Here is a 19,391-nt window from a genome sequence, read left to right as displayed (position 1 = left end):
TGCCACTCTTCATCCTAGCAAGGTTGTCCTGTGAATTTTACTTTTTGGCAATTTTATTTCACCAAACCATATCCTCTTTGAAACAATGGAGCTGATGCCTAAAAATATCTCAGGCTGTGCTTGCTGGGAGGCTTTGAAGTTAAAGCTGTGACATCCTTCTGGTTTATGGCTGCAGGATGATGCATATATGTATTGTCTTTGTTAATTAACTCCATCTGTTTTGTAAGCCTGAAAAAGAAATTGGATGAAGCTGCATATATGTATGGATGGATAACATTCCTTTTGCAGTAGTTAGCTAGCAGCTCCAAACAGGTTTTCAGTTTTCCTTTTGCTACCTACCAGTTGCTAAAGTGTCATGGAGCTCAGGCTCATTTTTTTTTTTTTTAATTTTTTTACATTTATTTGTTTATTTAGAGACAGAAAGCATGAGTGGGGTAGGGGCAGGGGAGAGGGAGAGAGAATTCCAAACAGGCTCTGTGCTGTCTGTGCAGAGCCCAACATGGGGCTTGAACGCAAATCATGAGATCATGACCTGAGCCGAGAGTTGGACGTTTAACTGAGCTGCCCAGGAGCCCCACTAAGGCTCATTCTGGAAGAGCTTGCTGTTGAACGGGGTATCTCATGTGGTTGCACTCGTGCTGTGTGCATGAGAGAGGTTAAGTTTCGTTACTACTTTGGGAAAGGGTAGTGATTCTGCAGGTGTTTCTTTTTCTGTGGTGGTTGAAGGAATCTTCCACCTTGCAAACAGAAAAATTCCGTTCTGTAAATCAGAATGACATCCTTCCTAAACTTCTTTAGGGAAGTGTTCAAGAATGGAAGTCAGACTTCCACTGTATATCTGTTCCCTTTGGTGAAAAGTTCTCCCGATTCTGAATTACTCTTTGCTGGTGATAGGGAGGCTAGTTAACATTTTTAGACAATGGGGATTCCCATTTTTTACAGCTCAGCAGTGTCTGCATCCCTAGTGGGTTAGCCAGGAGAAAGGCACATATTGACTCGTGGCATCTCCTTGCTTAGGACAGGACAGCGTGTCAGAAGCAAGGAAGAGATGGGGTGATGTGGGTTGCTAAGGTACGGGCTGTAGTGGCATGCTCATTAGCACATTCTCTCCCCGCAACCTCGTGCTGGTTCTCCTGCATGTCTGCAGTCAGTTCATGATTTGAATACCCATCTGCAGAAGACAATATATGAGTTTCTCATGCTCTTCCCCATGGTCATTTTTTCTTTCCTTCATTCTGAGTCATCTTTGATTAAACAAAACAAAGATGTTACTGTTAATTATTCATTCTTTGCAAAAATTCTTTTGTGTGTGTTGGGGGGAGGGGTGGTTTTGATGGGGATAGTAATTTATGATGGCAGTCTTTTAAACCATGGACCAGGATGCTAAGAATCATAATGACAAAAAGTGTGAGTCTCTACTAAGAGAGGAAAAATTGTTGCTGCCTTTTTATTCACATTCCTCAAACCTTTTACTTTCTGCCCTAACATATTGTTGTCAACGTAATTCCATTCAAACATTTTGGTTCTTTATCATCATACTAAAACTGAAGCTTTGTTCCAACAGCTAAAATTGCAAATAATAAGCGAGGAACCGTAATATTGGCAGGTTACAGGCAGAGTGCATGAACAAACTGGAAAGGTGCCATCCCGCTCCTGGCACTTTCAAGATTAATGTGAAGTGGGCAGGGGTGCCACAGAATCAGCACTCTACTTTGCCAGGGGTTGGCACAAGGTTCTAAGGTATTCCTGGGGCCTAAGTTCCGTGGACAAGTCGGTGCAGGCTGCTGGGTTGGCACATCTCCCAGAGAGGGGAACTCCAGCTGATGGGAAAGAGGGGCCATCCTAAGAAGGCTGTTTTGACAGTGAGGCCCACCCACAGTCAGACAGGAAGTGGGGCACATGTGGGTTGGGGGCTAAGGGAAGATTTAAGCCAAGAGGTGAGCTGAACAAGATCTTGGAAGACTCTTTTTTTTAATGTTTCCCAACTATGGATGACCTATAGGCACTGGAAAGAAGGTGTGTGTGTGCGTGCGTGCGTGCGTGCGTGCGTGCGTGTGTGTGTGTGTGTGTGTAAGACCTCCATCTGTATCTTTCCTGGCTTCAGAAAGTTAAAATCTCATGTTGGCTTCCTTTGATGGTACAGGGCCAGGTCTTTGCAGTTGCAGGCAGGTGTTTGTGGCAACTGTGACATAGCAACAATTGTGTGAACGAGAGAAAAGTTGTGGGCAAATTGATTGTCTGCAGCAAATGGAAATTCTATGGTGGTACTTTGTGAGAGGTTTATAGGAAAAGAGCGCTCCGTTCTCTTTTGATGTCTATTTTTTTTTCTTCTACAGTTTTTTGAAGAAGCAGGATGCTGATCTAGACGTGGAAAAAGTAAGTTGACAAGTTTTGCACTGAGAGCACATGCCTTGTGCGTTAGAAAGCGTGTCCCATTGGGACCCTAGACTCGGTGACTCTGAACTGGCGATTGTGACTCTTGAGTCTGTAGATTTCTAAGAGAGGTTAAGTTGGAGATGGAGCGAGCTGGTATGTGAAATAGAAAGTCTTGCCTCAGGTGAACCTACTATTTTCTCCCTTCTCTTGGTTGTAACACTCAGTTTTGATAATTACGGGAACATGTGTTTTAGCTAGAAGATGTACCTCCTTACCCTAGAAATAGGCTGGAACAGGTGTCCTATGGCTGATGAGCCTTCAGGGGGCTGCTGAGGGGTGGGTGGCACTCTGTCTTCAGCCTGATTTAGAAAGGTCCCCTTCAGTCCATCCGGTTTTGGTTTTTCTCCCCTCTGAGATGACTGCTACTTTCCTCTGCCCTAGTTGTACCTTCGAATTACAGTCACTGTGTCACAGGTCATTCTTTCATTCACTTACCATTTTTTTGATGCCCGCTGGGTGTTAGGCACCATGCTGGAATCTGTTGAGACAAAAATGAATTCGACAGACAAGTACACAGGCAATTATTGTACAGTGTGCTACAACTGTGTGGAAGGGGCTCTGGCTCTGGGAGTGCAGAGTGAGGCCAGGCCATCCAGAAAAGCTCCCTGATGAAGGGCATGTGTGAAGGAGCCACTCACTCTGTTTCTGTAAACACTGGTTCAGGCTTCTCTGCTTGTACTACTCTCGTCTCCCAGAGGCCTTGGGTTTCCAAGAAAGGCTGGACCTTAACAGGCCTCACTAGCTACCCGTGGGATCCTTTGCTGCCCTAATCTCCCCTACCCAGTCACATTGCCTTGGGTGTAATTTTTCAGCAGGTCTGCGTTACATTCTTCCATCCCCTGGCCATTCAGGGGCTCTACCTCATCATCTAAGAATGACTTGGGGTTCTCGTTTTAAATTTGTGTGTAAGACAGGCTCTTCTCCCTGAACTAGAGCCATTCTGTATTCAGTCAGTGTACCTTTAAGTTGAGGAAGTATACTGACTGAAACCTTATTCTAGAACAATTATGAGCAACCCCTGACCTCTGACCCGCGTAGCCCCCTACTTTCTACAGAATGGCCTGTGATCAGTGGTGGCCTTTTCAGCTCATACAAACCAACGTGACTCAGGGAAATTGAAAGGCTCTACTCAGGGCTAGATTGGAGGGGAGCCTTCTTGAAATCCTGGTGTGCTTGCGTTTTGGCTGTGGAAGCCAGGGGCTGGCAAAGGCACTCCATAAGTGGGGTGGGGGGTCAGCACTGCGGCCCTCCTGGGCCACAGAGCCTTTGGGTACCAGGAGCCACCTCAGGGTGGTGTAGTGCAGACCAGCTATAATAGCCAGAACCCTGGGGGACAGTTTAAGAGATGCCTGGAGCTGTTCCAGGTTTTAGGGCTTGCCCTGCCTTGCGCCACTCAAGCGGAGGTGAACCCCGGAGGGCCAGCGAATGGAGGAGGTGGGTCTGTTAATTCTGTTCTCAGTACATCCCAATGCCAGGCAGACAAGAGGGCTCAGTAAATGGGGTGGGAAGTCCCGAGTGGTATGAATTAGGTTCTCGCTTTGGCTCTGCTGTTCACTTGGTCTAAGACCTTAGGCAAATCTTCTCTCCTATGTGAGCCCCATTTTTCTCATTAGTAACATGGTCCCTTTTCCAGGATCAAGTAAAATTCTTCATTTTTTAACTTAAAAACACAAACCACACATACTTGTTTTCTGACTTGGGCTTTGTACCAAAAAGGATAAAGGGCTGTTAGCCACGAGTCTGAAGGATGCTTAATAAGGCCCACCGGGGTTTGGGAGCTCCTTGAAGGCACAGCCTTGTCTATTGAATGTACCCTCAAGCACAACACTGGCAGCAGTGAGCATCTGATGAAGGAGTGAGCAGTGTGATGGACCCTGCCGTGTGAGTTGGGTGTTTGTAAGTACTGCTGGAATTCAGAATGAGAGAAGCTAAAAGTGAGGTGGGAAATGCTTCTTGGACTGCGTGAATTTGAGCTGCATGCAGAGGACTCTGCCTTTTGTACCCTGTCGGTCATGTAGCTAATGACCTGGAAAACACTTAACCACCCTAGGGGAGTTCACTATTTTAAAAGTTCTAATTCAAAAGTTCCAATTCCAGAATTTTTTCTAATGCTGATAGAAGGCTGCTGAGCACAGATGTATAAACTGTTCTTTTTGTTTGTGTTTATGTATCTGCCAAGAAGAATCTAGAATAGAGTGTACCCCCATTGTATAATTAAGTGATATCTGCTGGCCAACCCAAGAAAGAAAAATTACAGAAGTCATGGTGTGTTTTTTTTCTAAATGTATTTTTGAGTTTTCTCTTTCAGTTGAACATTTATGTGAAGATAGAACTATGAATGGAAAATATGCTTTATCTTGATGTGTCAAAGCTCAAAGCTAAATCAACATGAAGTCTGTAATTATTATGATCTATGGTTTATTGAGCATTTACTACATACTGAGTGCTTTCTATGCATCACACTTGACCATTACAGCACTCTTGTGAGGCAGCCATATCCCTTACCATGAGTTGCTTGAGGCACCATGGTAATAGTAAGGGTCCTAATCATATCTGTTTCCAGAGCTTCTTTTTCTCATACCCTACCTTACCTTGGAAGTGATACTATTTGAGACAATATATTTGTGTGACCTCTTTTTAAGAAGTTTTGTGAGTAACGAAAAAGCAGTGTTACCTTCTAGAGGAGTCTTCCATGACACTCTCTCCCATTCTAGATGGGGTTGCCCTGCTACCATGCACTTCTTCATAGCTATTGTTGTATAGTTATTTGTGCAATAACTGTCTGGTATCTGTGTTCCTATTGAATTGTAAGTTCTGTCAGGTCTGAATCCTTCCATGTGCCAAACCTAATGCCTGGTTTCTAGAATGCCCTCTTAAAAGGTTGACTACAGGCATGAATGAATGACACATAACCAAATTAGGGGGTAATAAGAGTCCTTGAAAGCCACTTTGGTAAGTGGCAGAGTAAAAAAATCTTTGTATTCCAGAAATCACGTTTCTCTTCTCCATCTCTAGGTTTTATCTTGGAAACCATGCTTGTTAATAGCATTATATGGAGAGAAGACTTCCTTGGCTTTCTCTTCAAAAATACAAAGTCTCAAGCAGACAAGTGAAACTATCTTAAGATAGTTCTTAAGAGTGAAGTCTCCGTGCAAGCAAAGACAGTCAAAAGATAAAAGAGGGAGGAGCATTAAGAGCACAAGGGAACCAGTAATACTGTTTTTGTTTTTGTTTTTGCAGAGAATCTTCTTGAATTATTAAGGGATGCACTTCCAAGTTTCGTTTACATAAAGCACTGATTTAAATATATACAGTTTATCTTCTAAAAGTAAAACCCATACTCAACTGAATTTTAATTTTTTTTTTCAATGTTTATTTATTTTTGGGACAGAGAGAGACAGAGCATGAACGGGGGAGGGGCAGAGAGAGAGGGAGACACAGAATCGGAAACAGGCTCCAGGCTCTGAGCCATCAGCCCAGAGCCCGACGTGGGGCTCGAACTCACGGACCGCGAGATCGTGACCTGGCTGAAGTCGGACGCTTAACCGACTGTGCCACCCAGGCGCCCCTCAACTGAATTTTAAAGAATGTGTAATCAGGTTATGTCAGAAGGACAATAATGTACTTTTTAAAAAGAAAAACTGATTAAATTGGCTTATCTTTTTTGGTAATTTAAATCATGATTTAAATGGCTTTGATTAAAATAACATCCACTTTGCTCCTAATGACTTTCAAAGGGCTAAGGAGAGAGGTTTGATTTCCACATTTCCTGCATGGCCTTTGTTCTGCACAATTGAAGGTGTTTTGGCACTTGCCTTGAGAGAGACCGTCCTTTCTGTAGTTTCAGTGAGACCAAGAATCCCTGTATTGCTATTCCACTGTTTGCAGGGTTTAGATAACTGCCTTCAGGCCACAAATATGGCCACAAATACTGCTGTCTGTTTGATAGAGTGGCCTCCCCAAGTAAAAATTGTCATGCAAAAGAAAAGAAAGTAGAATGCTTTAGAACATGTCCTTCTCCCCAGTGAATTCCTTGAAATGTGTTTATCTGTAAATGTAGAATGTACATAGAAGTTGCTCCATTTTTCAATATTTCTTTTGTTTTAATAAGTCCCAAGAGAAGTCATAACAATATCCTAGGTTCTTATTGTGGAGCTAATAGTTTTTGTAAAAAAAAAAAAAACAAAACAAAACAAAACAAAACCCAAAGTGATTCTAAACAATTGAGGGTTCAAAATTTGAGACTGCATCTGGAACCAAGCTTTAAAGCCATGTGTATGCAATTCCTACATAGCTGGTTGAGAAGAGTGGAAAGATTAATTAATACAAGATTCTTCTTTAGTAAGAGGAATAGGACTTCCAGGAGCCAACAGGTCAGCTGTGCTTGCGTGGGGAGTCCCAAGGCTTGAGAATGCTGGTTACGGGGAAGGCATGAGGCTGCGTCTTCAGGGAGAACGTATGCGTATGGGGGAGGCGTCAGGGTGTAGCGTCTCACTGTGCACGGTTTCGATAAGGAGGCAGAAAGAGTAAAGAGGAAGAGGGAAGAACAGCCATCAGGAGAACTTCCTGCCCTCTGTAGAAGCCATTGCTTCCTGAATGGAGTGGGAGGGCTCCTTAAGTGGGTGTGGGGACTGGAGAGGGCAGCCCAGGTGTACAGATGGGACCCTCCCCCTCTTTGGCCTTCTCTGATCCACACTCTTAGGGTTGCCAGCCCCAGGGCCTATGGGATGCCCAGTTGGCTCCCATAGCCACGCCTTGCCCCAGCCTCCATACAGATTGACCCATTCTCTTGGAGGAGATTGGGCATGGGGAAAGACCAGCCTCTCTATGCCCAAGGAAAGGCTGGGGGTGACCAGGGATCAGGAAAAGGGAATGGCTTGGGTGCAAGGGAGGGGGTTGTTTGGGAGGGAGGAACTTGCACAGAGTTCTCTTTTAGGTTGAAGAGCAAACAATTTTAGTCGTGCACCAAAAGCAGTTGTTATGCATCACCCATGATAACTGACCAACTTTCTTTTATATAAATCTCTGGCTTGTAAAACTGCCGCTGTAGAAGAAACAACACGCCCTCTGCCAATTTGAATTTCCAAGATCACAAAAGATCCTTCTTGCTAGACATTATGAACTCAGGCAGGCAGTGATGACCATTGGGAGAGCTACAGATAAAAAAAAATTTATGTTGTGACTCAAGGAACGAGTTCAAACATTAGGGTTGAATTGTCTAGCCTTGGATGCAGAACACATAATTCCTTTGTCCCTTGAACATGAATAAACACCTGGGGGCTCCCCAGTGTCCTAGGCCACATGTTCTCTTCCTCAGTTGCCCTGTTTTACATGTGAGGGAAATGCAGCTCAACAGAAATGACCTGATTTGCCCAAAGACTCACATCGAGAAGTGACAGGATCCACAAGTGGCACTCAGACCTGGAGCACCCTTCTGTTTCCACTCCACAGTGGATGTTCTCTTGTACTGAAGCCCAAAAGAGCAGAAGACAAATGAATCATCACCAGCCTCGTGTAATTTAACTGGTAATTTCATACACATCTTTCATTTTCTCTTCTCTAAATTTAAAGGACTTTCACCCTTATGTGTGGTTTTAAAAATAGGAACGATGTTTTGATCAAAAAGAAATTAGAAACTTAAAGGGGAACCACCTCTTTAAACCTGACCTGGTCCCACCAGGTGGTGCCTGTGGGGTGACAGCCTGAGAGTGACTTACGGGATGGCAGTCCGAGGGAGGCCTGCAGGACACTCTGTGGCCTGTCCCTAGGCTGGGGTTCATTTTCTTGTCCTCATCTTAGTAGCATTCATCATCTGCAAGGGGGGAGCCGGACACTGCTGGGAGAAAAGCAGCCCGCATTACAATGGAGAAGCAAGACCGCCCCCCCCACCAACTCTGTAGGCTTTCTCCTGTAGCCGAGAGGGGCTGCATAATCTCTTGCCCTGCAGCCAGGCCTGCTGGGTAGAGGCTGGAATCATTTGGTTGTCTGCCTTTTGCATAGACATATGCAAAAGTATCCTGTGGAGGAGACATTATTAGTAAAATATGTGTAAAGAATGGTTTAGAAGATACCTTTGTCACTGCCCCTAAACACTTTTAAAAGCAGAGCTGCACCTGTTTTGAGATAGTATGGAATAGGCCATCAAAAATACATAAAAATTCAAGCTTTGCCCTTAAAGAAGGTTATTACTGCCCACACTGGGCTACAACAAAAGTTCAAGCAGAAAACCTTAGTATTAGTTTGCTGTGGCTGCCGTGGCAGGTGACCCCAAACTTGATGGCTTAAAACCACAGACTTATTCTGTCATGATTTTAGGAGTCAGAGTCCACTATTGGGGTATCAGGGGTGCATCCTCTCCAGACGCTTTGGAGGAACCCCACTGCTTGCCTCTTTCAGCTCCTGGTGTCTACAGGCATTCCCTTGACTTGGGGCCACATCACTCCAGTCTCTGCCTCCGCCTTCAAATTGTCTTCTTCTGTGTGTGTCTGTGTCACATCTCCCATGCATCCCACTTGTAAGGATGCCTGTGATGGCTTTTAGAACTCACTGGATAATCCAGGATAAACTGCTCCTCCCAGGATCCTTAACTTTATCATACTCTATCATGCTGTGTGAGGGGACAGTCACAGATTGCAGGGATTGGGAAGTGAATGTTTTGGGAGGAGAAGTGGACATTTTTTTGCCTCTGTCTTCTCTTTGACAATTTCTACATTTTTCATTTCCTGAAACATAAAGCTTATTGCCACTGGTTTCACACATTATTTCAGTGGGGTTGATTTTCCTAGAAGGGGCCCCTCAGGAGACCTAAGACCCCATCTGGTCTCCCAGGCCTCAGAACAGGCAAAGCCATGCCTATCTTCTTTCTCAGATTGGGGTTGATGTAAGGATGAAGAATCATGGGCTCTGAGAGCAGGGAGGAGCCTTCAAAATCATAGCCTTCCAGTCTTAGGGGGAGACTGAGGCCCAAGATACAGGGTCACTCAAGTCAGGAGCGGAGATGGGACCAGCACTTACTGCTTCAGTCCACCTCTTCCGCTGCTGACCCCAAGCTGTCTCACCATATAAGCCCCTCAGCCATCCTTCATGTGGCAGCTCGAAGCACCTGAGAACTCCATCCCTGCAAATCCCCCTTTTCTCGGCCAGCAGCCCTGGTTCTTACAAGTACTCACATTACTTAATATCAGAAATCCCGTCGTTCTGGTTACACCCCCCTGGAGGTATCCCCTTTGTATCATTGTCTCTCTAAGAACATAGCTCTCAGACACGAACAGTACTTCTGAGGTAACTTGCCCAGCATAGGGTAAGGGCTATTCCATACTATCTCAAAACTGAGATACTATTCCATACTATCTCAAAACTGTTGGATCTTGTGAGATGCACGTGTTTTCTGCATCATTATGTGTTACCCTTAGGCGAATCAAGGTCACATCTCCACTCTGTTGCACTTCCGGCTTGCACTGAACGTGGGTTCAACAAAAATCCTTAAGACTTTAAAATACGAATTGCTTCCAACCTCTACCTTTTGCCCCTACCAGATAGAAGAGCCAAGTTTCTATCAGTAGCGGTATGGGATCAGCTTGGGACCCTGAGTAGATTCCAGATAGGGATTCACAGAACAGATACATCCACAGGCTGGGGCATGCTTATGGAGATGTGACCAGCAGCAAACAGGGGGCACTTAGGACGTAGACAGTTAGGTGAGGCATAAAACTGGAGAAAGTCTTCCATCAGTGGCAGTCTAGGTGGACAGATGTCTGGCAGAGGAACTGGCCAGCTGAGCAGGCCAAGGGGTAGATAGGAGCACTGGTGTACAGGGATGAGACTCCAGCCAGGAGGCTGATGAAAAGAGTTGAGTCCAGAAAGACGAGTTAGAGTCCACTGCCAAAACAGGGGAGGGCCCAAGACAGGAGCTTGAGACCAGAGAGTAAAAGGAAGCCCCCGGTCTGAAGTCAAGAGTCACAGGACTGATGTGTATCTGAGGCCTGGAGCTTCACCCACTCAGAGCCTGGGGTCAGGGGCCCATGGCAGAACTTGTGAATAGGGCTGAGTCGTCCCAGCTAAGCAGATTAGAGGGTGTAGGGCAGGCGATGACACCCTCCTATATATGCACAAATGATTTTTTACCATTAAAAGTAGGGCTTTATCTCTGTTAATTCTTTGCGTTCTTTTTTGGTTGTTGTTTTGGTCAGTTTTGGCAGTATTCCAGCCTGTTGAAATGTTTTCAAATCTCCGTTCATTCCTCTCATTAATTGTCCCCTCAGCCGTGAATTATTTGTGATCCCCTTAAGCACATCTCGATGAAAACGTTACCAGGGATAAACCTACAAAGCCCCACTGTGCAAGGACCTCCCTCCAAGCCAGTGTTGCTCTTCTGTGATGTTAGCACCCCTGGGTGTGGTTGCTCAGTTACCTCTGAGGCCCTCAAACTGAACTGTCACTTGGCCCAGAGTTTCCCTTCTCACTCAGCTATGCTTTGAATGACTGACTGTCAGATGCTTTGCTGACATCCAGGTACTCTGTGTCTATAATCTACTCTGACAGTCCTGTGAAAATGCCCTGAGATAGGGCAGTGCCTCAGGAAGGGAGAGTTGGTAGGGTGCTTATTCACAGCTTTGAGGGCGGACGTCCCCGCTTGTTCTCACTGATGTCAGCGGGTGTCAGTCCTGAGCCCTGGTTTCCGTAACACGCTTGTGGGTGTTAGCCCGTGGGTGATTCTTGAGGTGAGACCAGAAGCCCGAATTCAGATGTGGAGCCCTAATGTTTGTTTCTAGGGTTAGCCTCTACTAAAGAGGCCTCCTTTGCCGATTATGTGGTCTGCGAAGAGCGGGCCCCACTGTTGGGTGCATAAGGCTGCTTCTTGGAAGATGTAGGGGTGTTCATTAAGTTGTGAAACATACCACGACTGAGTGTAGTCCACGTGTAAAGTGAAGGAAGGGAAGTGGGATGCTCTGTGGATCGTTTGTGTTAACAGAAGAAGGGGGTGAGACAACAATTCATCTATTTGCATAGTCCTTCCACATAAGACTGCCAAGACCAAGTGAGGTGGTTTCAGGGTCAGTCACAAGGCAGCATGATGTAGTGGAAAGAGTGTGTGGGCCTCAGGGGCCTGAGTAAGTCCTGCTGTGCCACCCAAGAGCCGTGTGATGCTGGCTGCGCAGGAAGCAGATGGTCGAGGGAAGAGGTGCAACAGTGGTGAGTGTCTGAGGGGGGCCGCGGGGCGCAGGTAGGGTGACACAGGAGGGTCCCAGATGGGAGTGAGCAACGTCTTTTTGTCGTCCCCTCTTTCTTCCGGGCAGTACCGGCCAAGGATCGGGTCACTTCCAGGTGTGACATGGGGCAGAGACTTGGGCTAGAAGAATGGGCCAGGGAAGCCCCATTTCTTTCCACATTATTTTTTCTACTGCTCTTCATCAAGACTTAGTGCCACAGTAATATAAAACAGATGGGACCTGTGTGTGTGTGTGTGTGTGTGTGTGTGTGTGTGTGTGTGTGTGTGTGTGTATGCGTGCATGCATGTTGGGGAGATGATTTTGTTGATCTTTGGAGGAATGTTCTGAAAAGTAGTCCTAAACGGGTGGTATGGGAAGCAGTAGTTTAAAAAACTTTGCCTATTATACAGTTATTAAATAAGGGAGAAAAACATTGTTTCCTTTACCAGAGAGGTGCATCAGGGTGATGCTTATTGCAAAAAAGTAAATTTGATCATTGGAAAAAGTTTGAACAGCCCTCAGGTATTGAACACGAAATAACTTGTGAAACCTACTCACAAAGTTTGGAAGTCCTCACGGTGATCCACAGTGAAGTTTTAGGGATGGGAGAGGCCTCACTGACAAAATGTCAGGAGTGCTGTTTTTCATGTATGACCCATGAATTGGAAGAACAAAAAGACCTTTGACAGTTACCATAATATTTACTGTATTTTCTCATATTTGGTATTAATAAATATTGGCTACTAGCCAATCATGTAACTTTAAAAAATTTTTTTTAAATGTTTGTTTATTTTTGAGAGAGAGAGACAGAGCACAAGCAGGGGAGGGGCAGAGAGAGAGAAGGAGACACAGAATCTGAAGCAGGTTCCAGGCTCCCAGCTGTCAGCACAGAGCCTGACGTGGGGCTCGAACTCATGAACCATGAGATCATGACCTGCGCCAAAGTTGGACGCTTAACTGACTGAGCCACCCAGGTGCCCCGTAACTTCTTTCTTCTATTTTTACAGTGGCTTAGAGGAAAATATAGCTAGGCTTCCATGTTTTCTTGGTAGTAAATGAAACAACAAGACGTTATATAATGTTTTTCGAAGGAAAAAGCTTCAGAAACAATTTCAGAGCCAACAGGGTAAGAGGTATCAAGATAGGAAAAAGCACTTGTTTTTTGTTGTTGTTGTTGTTGTTGTTGTTGTTGTTGTTGTTTTGTTTTTTGGTTTTTGTTTTTTCAGGTTTTTTTTTTTTAATAGGCTTTACTTTTTTGAGCAGTTCACAGTAAAATTGAAGGGAAAGCCCAGAGATTTCTCATATACGCCTGCCCCCACACATGCACAGTGTCCCCTACTGTCAACATCCCCACCAGAGTGGTACAGTTGTTATAGTTGATAAACCTACATACACACATCATTATCACCCCAAGTCCATAGTTTACATTAGGGTTCAGTCTTGGTGTTATATGCTCTATGGGCTTGGATAAATGTACAATCATGTGTAGTCACCATTAGACTGAGTATTTTCACTTCCTTAACAATCCTCTGTGCTCTGCCTGTCCATCCTTCCCTTGCCCCTAACTTCTGGCAACCAGTGATCTTTATTTACTGTGTCTGTGGTTGGGCTTTTACAGAATGTCATGTATTTGGAATCCTACACTATGTAGCCTTTTCAGATTGATTTCTTTCACTTAGTTATATGCATTTAAATTCTCTCCATGTCTTTTCATGGCTTGGTAGCCCATGTCTTTTTAACACTGAATAATATTCTATTGTCTGGATATACCACAGTTTATTTATCCATTCACCTCCTGTAGAACATTTTGGCTGCTTCTAAATTTTGGCAATTATGAATAAAGACACTCTATAAACATCTGTGTAGAGGTTTTTGCACAGACGTAAGTTTTCAGCTCCTTTGGGTAAATACCATAGAGCATGATTAAAATCACTTGCTCTTTTGGGAGCGCGGGGAGGGTAGGTGATGGGTATTGAAGAGGGCATCTTTTGGGATGAGCACTGGGTGTTGTATGGAAACCAATTTGACAATAAATTTCATATATTTAAAAAAATATAAAAATTAAAAAATGAAAAAAAATAAAATCACTTGCTCTTTGAACATTAAAAAAAATTTTTTTTAAACCCTCTCTCTCTGCCCCTCCCCTGCTCAATCTCTGTCTGTCTCTCTCAAAAATATATAAACATTAAAAATTTTTTTAAATCACTTGCTCTTTGTTGGAATGTAGAAATTGTTTTATATTTTCTTTTGGGGGCAAAAGCCCAAATCACTGCATGCCATCGGCTTGTTTGTATGTAAATTTAGGCAGCCGGTATTTTACCTGATGCTTTAACCCATAAGTATCCATTGCTGTATCTCTATTCAAATTTGAGTGGCGAATGACAAGAGTTTTGTGTTTTCTCTTATATCACTGTATCTCCTGGCTCCATGATTATTGAAAGCTCTCTTTGCCCAAATTGATGGACTTGGGCCAACTCTGATGCTTTTCTCCAAAGGGCCTCTTTTTTTTTTGTTTGTTTCTCTTCTCCCATTGCAGATCTGAGTCAGGTTGTTACCTTTCACTTTGGAATCCCCTTTGCTGGCTTGGAAGTTCAGACCTGTGTTTCAGTTCCAATGTTTATTGCTGAATTCAGCATCCGCTGTTGAGACATCCATGGAGCTCGGCCTCCTGACTGTATCATAGTGTCGTGCCCCTCATGGGCTGAGGGTAGGGTTTGCTTCACGGTATCCCAGCACCTCTTTGCATAAACCAACCTTTCCTGACTTTTCTTGTGATTTTTTTTCATATTCATTCCTCACCTAGCATGTTTTCTGTGATCAAATGAAAATTGTCCCATTAAAGTGAAAATGGAGACTTTTTTTTTATGTTACACTACAGATGGTATGAAACATTTCTGAAGAAAATCAAGTCTCCTAAACTCAGATCTCTAGGACAGTGGTTAAAATTTAGGTATTTTTTCCACAAGTAGTCTACTTAAATAAGGGAGAAGAACCAGTGTTATAAACAAAAACAACTGTTTGCCAAATTCAATTGCTTTTGAAATAATTTATCAGTTTTGATTTTTGAGTAGGAAATAGGTAAAACTTGTAGCTTAAACATTACTTAAGTAGAATAAATTCAATAAGAATTCTTATTTTGTCTAAATTAAGGCCATGGTACCAAGATCAGGGGCTCCTGAGGAGGTCTTCTAACTGCAGTTAGAGCAGAAAAGTAATCTCAGAGCCCACCCTTAAAAGAGGTAAGAAGATGCAGAACTATTGTTAAGGTTGGGAGCCTGGGTGTCTGAGAGATGGGTGGAATTGAAATTATTTTGGAGGAAGGAAGAAAGGGTGGCTTGGGGAAGTCGGGCTGCTTAGCAGCAACGCAGTGGGGGAAACTTGATAAGCTTCCCAGGAACACAGACACCCTGTGGTTGGGTCAGGTGTAGGAGATCGAGGCGAGCACTGCTAGAACTGCCTTGAACTCCTTGCTATAACAGAGCAAAGAGCCATTGCACTCTGAGTGGTGTTTCAGGTCCCCCTGCAGTGCAATTGACACCACCTTCTGAGCGAGGCATTACCACAGAGTTTACCTGACCATCAATGGTGGGCCTGGATGAATGCTCCATGTGAGTCTGTATAGAGAATAAAGGACACCATGTTGGGTCTTCAGTGGTTGTCATGTTTGATTGGAGTTGGACAGAGAAAGCACTCAAGTCTAAGACAAAGGTCTGAGCTGAGGGCTCCACACAGGGTCAGAATGCCAGGGAGGAGGCGCTAAGGAAGGTGGGTCCAGGGCTCAGAGTAACATGGATGATGATGATGATGATGTCTACAAAGGAATATATATATATGCATACAAAGAAGTGTGTGTGTGTGTGTGTGTCCATCCATTATATGCATACACAGAGAGTGGAGTGGAGGGAAAGAGAGAGTAAGAGAAATACAACACCTGGTACCCATCCCGCAGCATAAGAACTGGAATATCACCAGTATTTTGCAAATCCCTATGTGTTCCTCCCTGGCCATACCCCTCTCTGTGGTACCACTGTTCTGAATTTTGTGTTTGTCATTTCCTGCCTTTTCTGTGTAAGTATGTTTCCCTATGTAATCTATTACTAAGTTTTATTTGTCTTGGGCTGTGTGTGTATGTATATGTGTGTGTGTGTGTGTGTGGAATTCTTATACCAATTGCTTTTTTTTTCAATTTTTTGGGTTTTTTTTTTAATGTATATTTATTTTGAGAGAGAGAGAGAGAAAGAGAGCGTAAGCACGAGAGGAAGAGGGGGAGAGAGAGAGAAAATCCCAAGCAGGCCCCACGCTCAGCATAGAGCCCACCAGGGGACTTAATCCCACAGCCGTGAGATCACAACCTGAGCTGATATCAAGAGTTGGATGCTTAACTGACTAAGCCACCCAGGCACCCCGATCGAGTATCTTTTTAAAGATTCATCTCTGTTGGTGCATGAAGTGACATACATGAAGTTCACTTATCTCCACTGCTATCTGGTCTTGCATTGTATGAACATGCCACATTTTATGACAGTATTCAGTCACTGCTCAATGGACATTTGGGTCATTTCCAATTTTACACTATTTTAAACAGTGCTACTTTGAACATTCTTATATGTGCATCCTGCTGCAAACAGTTTCTCTAGGATAAGTGCATAAGAGAAGAATTTTGGAGTCTTAGAGTATGCGCACCTTCAACTTTACTGAAAAATACCAAATTGTTTTCCAAAGTGGTGATATTTGTACATTCCATTTGACATTCCCATGAGTTAACAGATTAACTTCTAAGAGAGGGGGGAGTCTAAAGGAAAGATGCGATGCAGGATTAGCTAAACGTTGCAGAGGAAAGGGATATCATTAGGGGCTGATGAAGTACAACTTCCCATCTAAGTGTGGGGTAGAGAGAGCTAGGGATATGAAGAAGAAGAAGGTTTAGGTTTTAAATAACCACTGTGGGTACAGTGAAAGGCTGGAAGATTATCTTGCACGGACTGTAGTCAAGTTGTCATTAAGTGGCATATCCCATCTCAGTAGGAATGAATTACCCAGTTCTCTCCATTTGCACTCAGTTTTCCCTGATCAGCAGTAATCTTTAGTGCTATATCTGGGGAGCAGATAGATGCTTCCAGGCATTTAAGTGTGCTGTTTCTACGTCAAACTGGGTGGCACGGATCCTAATAAAGTTTTCAAAGCAGACGTCCACACAGAGGCACACAAATGTTTTGGATATTACTCTCCCCCAAACATAGGCGATTTTTATGACAGCCATACTTTATACTTTATAAATTCAGTAAATTTACACAGGGTTTGACATTGCTGTTTCTTTTACTTCAGAGGGTTATTTGATGAAAACTCAGAGCTGCTCTGCTGTTACTCACTTGACCTGAGAAAAATGGGTGTATGGCATTTTGAGTAGCAAATTAACTATGAAATATGACACAGCCCTGGGTGAGCATGTTGGTCTCATTTGTAAGTTCTGACCACTCTGACACATACAGGTGATCGGATTTGTTTTCAAAGAATTCATTCTTCCAAATCTAGATTTTAGTGAGGATAACTTCTTTTGTTGGCATTCCTAGGAAACTGAAAGTGGAGCATAAACCATTCACAGCACATGTTCTCTGGAGCTTCAGAAGTGTGGCTCTTTTTAACTTGTTATTTTTGGGTCACCCTTCATTAATAGCATTCATCAGATTTATTTGACTCTAGGGCTAAGAGCTCAGTGATGGTGGCATTTTCAAAATATTTTAATCACAGGTTTTTTAAAAAAAAATTTTTTTAACGTTTATTCATTTTTGAGAGACAAGAGAGAAACAGAGCGTGAGTTGGGGAGGGGCAGAAAGAGAGGGAGGCACAGAATCCAAAGCTGGCTCCAGGCTCTGAGCTGCCGGCACAAGATCCCAACACGGGACTTGAGCTCACGAACCACAAGAGCATGAGCTCACGAACCACAAGAGCCGAAGTCGGACGCTTAACCGACTGAGCCACCCAGACGCCCCTTTAATCACAGTTTTTATCATGTGTTGATTGGCATGGTCTATCCGAAACGTTCAGTGGTGACCATACATATTTAGGAAGGCAGCATGGTATACTCAAAATAACACCATGCTTTGCCCCCCAACCTGGAAAGAACCTCCATGCTCCACAGTTTGAGGTTTCATTATGTAAACTATGACATGTCTACCCATGGAATATAATATATTAATGAAAATGATTACAAAATTTGTCAAATGAGTTAGATGGCTACCTTGTTAAGTAGAAAAAAGCAGGATACCAAATTGTGGAATGTGATGATCATAGTTCTGCAAAGCACAATGCATGTGTGGGAAGTGCCTTCAAAAATTATACCAAAATGCTAACATTGTATTTGGGTTATGGGATCATGGGGATTTTTGTCTCGGTGTTTGTTAATATGTTTATATTACTTTTATAATAAAATTAATTAAAAGGATGGACTTAAGAGAGATCAATCGGAGGGCACCTGGGTGGCTCAGTCAGTTAAGTATCCGACTCTTGGTTTCAGCTCAGGTCATGATCTCACAGTTCGTGAAGCTCCACATCAGGCTCTGTGCTGATAGCATGGAGCCTGCTTGGGAATCTCTTTCTTTCTCTCTGCCCCTCCCCTGCTTGCTTTCACTCTCTCTTCTCTCAAAATAAATAAATGTACTTAAAATAATTTAAAAAAAGAGAGAGATCAATCTGGATTCAAACTGCCACTCTGCCATTACTGGTTGTTTGACCTTGGGCAATCTACTTAACTAGCTTCCTCAGGAGCTAAAGAGGTTATATCTACCCCCACCCCCTACAGTTTTTGCTAGCCAAATGAGGTAATATTCCCAAGCAGGCCCCGGCCCTGTCCCCAGTGCAAGTAGCTAGTGTGGTGGTTCCTACCCTCTCAGCTTCCCCTTCTCTGGTGAAATAAGCTTTACCCAGTACACACCCAAGAGCCATGAGTGATGCTCTTTTATTATCTCATTTCTATTTTGTCCAGTTGGGGCCTCATTCTGATGTCAGTAAACACTTTTGACCTCTTGGAACTTCTGTTTTAGCAGTGACAACTGATGGTTATTTTAGAGAAGTGATTGGTGAGTAAGAATGCTTGGCCTTACGTGACAGGAGGGGAAATTTGAAGAACTGGACTTCCTAAAAGTTCTAGAATTTCAGCTGTTCAAATATATATATTTGATTGACAGAAATAATGCTTGCTAATTTGAGGACATCCTTATTTTTTTCTTTTAATGTTTATTTGTTTTTGAGGCAGAGACAGAGCATGAGCAGGGCAGGGCAGAGAGAGAGGGAGACACAGAATCTGAAGGAGGCTCCAGGCTCTGAGCTGTCAGCACAGAGCCCGATGTGGGGCTCAAACTTGTCCCCTACGGGCTCATGACCTGAGCCGAAGTCAGACGCTCAGCTGACTGAGCCACTCAGGCGCTCCGAGGACATCCTTATTAACATCCCTTGGTTAGCAAAGAGGGTTTGCTCACAGGCTGGTGATTTTCCTGACTCTGCCGAGTTCTTCTAAGAGAAAAATACAAAAAATATATAAGAGAAGATTTAGCAGGATCCCCAGGGGCTATCTGTGAGCCCTAAGATGTTATGATGATATGAGATGATCATGTTCAGCAGTTGGTTTAAACAGGGTCAGAGATGCTATATAAGATCCTAGTTTTTAACTTATTTCAGGGTAAGTTTATTCAGATAGGAAGAGGAAAGCTCATTTCTTTCTTTTCTTTTCTTTTCTTTTCTTTTCTTTTC

At 43.7% G+C, this 19,391-nt stretch overlaps 1 protein-coding gene and 1 long non-coding RNA gene across 6 annotated transcripts in view; one reads left to right on the top strand and one right to left on the bottom strand.

The window, feature by feature from the left end:
• The window catches only part of FYN (FYN proto-oncogene, Src family tyrosine kinase), a 216,791-nt gene that overhangs the window by 25,705 nt on the left and 171,695 nt on the right, over window positions 1–19,391 (top strand). For 2 of the 4 annotated variants that reach the window (XM_040474408.1, XM_040474401.1), the window contains exon 2: window positions 2,337–2,376. The exons of 1 other annotated variant lie outside the window; for it this stretch is intronic. The gene's annotated coding sequence lies outside the window, so the exon portion shown is untranslated. Of the gene's footprint in view, window positions 1–2,336; window positions 2,377–11,518; window positions 11,629–19,391 lie in introns of those variants that run through there. One more of the 4 variants, XM_040474404.1, reaches the window with a different exon arrangement.
• On the bottom strand, window positions 20–11,370 carry LOC121029915 (uncharacterized). 2 transcript variants are annotated; one of them, XR_005789970.1, is made up of 5 exons: window positions 10,561–11,370; window positions 8,154–8,269; window positions 7,821–7,903; window positions 2,872–2,914; window positions 20–228 (listed from the first exon to the last, which is right to left on the bottom strand). It is a non-coding gene; the product is annotated as an uncharacterized LOC121029915 (long non-coding RNA). The 2 variants fall into 2 exon arrangements; XR_005789971.1 differs by lacking the exon at window positions 7,821–7,903.

This window comes from Herpailurus yagouaroundi, unplaced genomic scaffold, assembly GCF_014898765.1.
Source record: "Herpailurus yagouaroundi ecotype Mexico unplaced genomic scaffold, PumYag 139, whole genome shotgun sequence".
Lineage (NCBI taxonomy): Eukaryota > Metazoa > Chordata > Mammalia > Carnivora > Felidae > Herpailurus > Herpailurus yagouaroundi.
The sequence above is the reverse complement of the archived record's forward strand: the minus strand, read 5'-3'. Positions and strand labels throughout refer to the sequence as shown.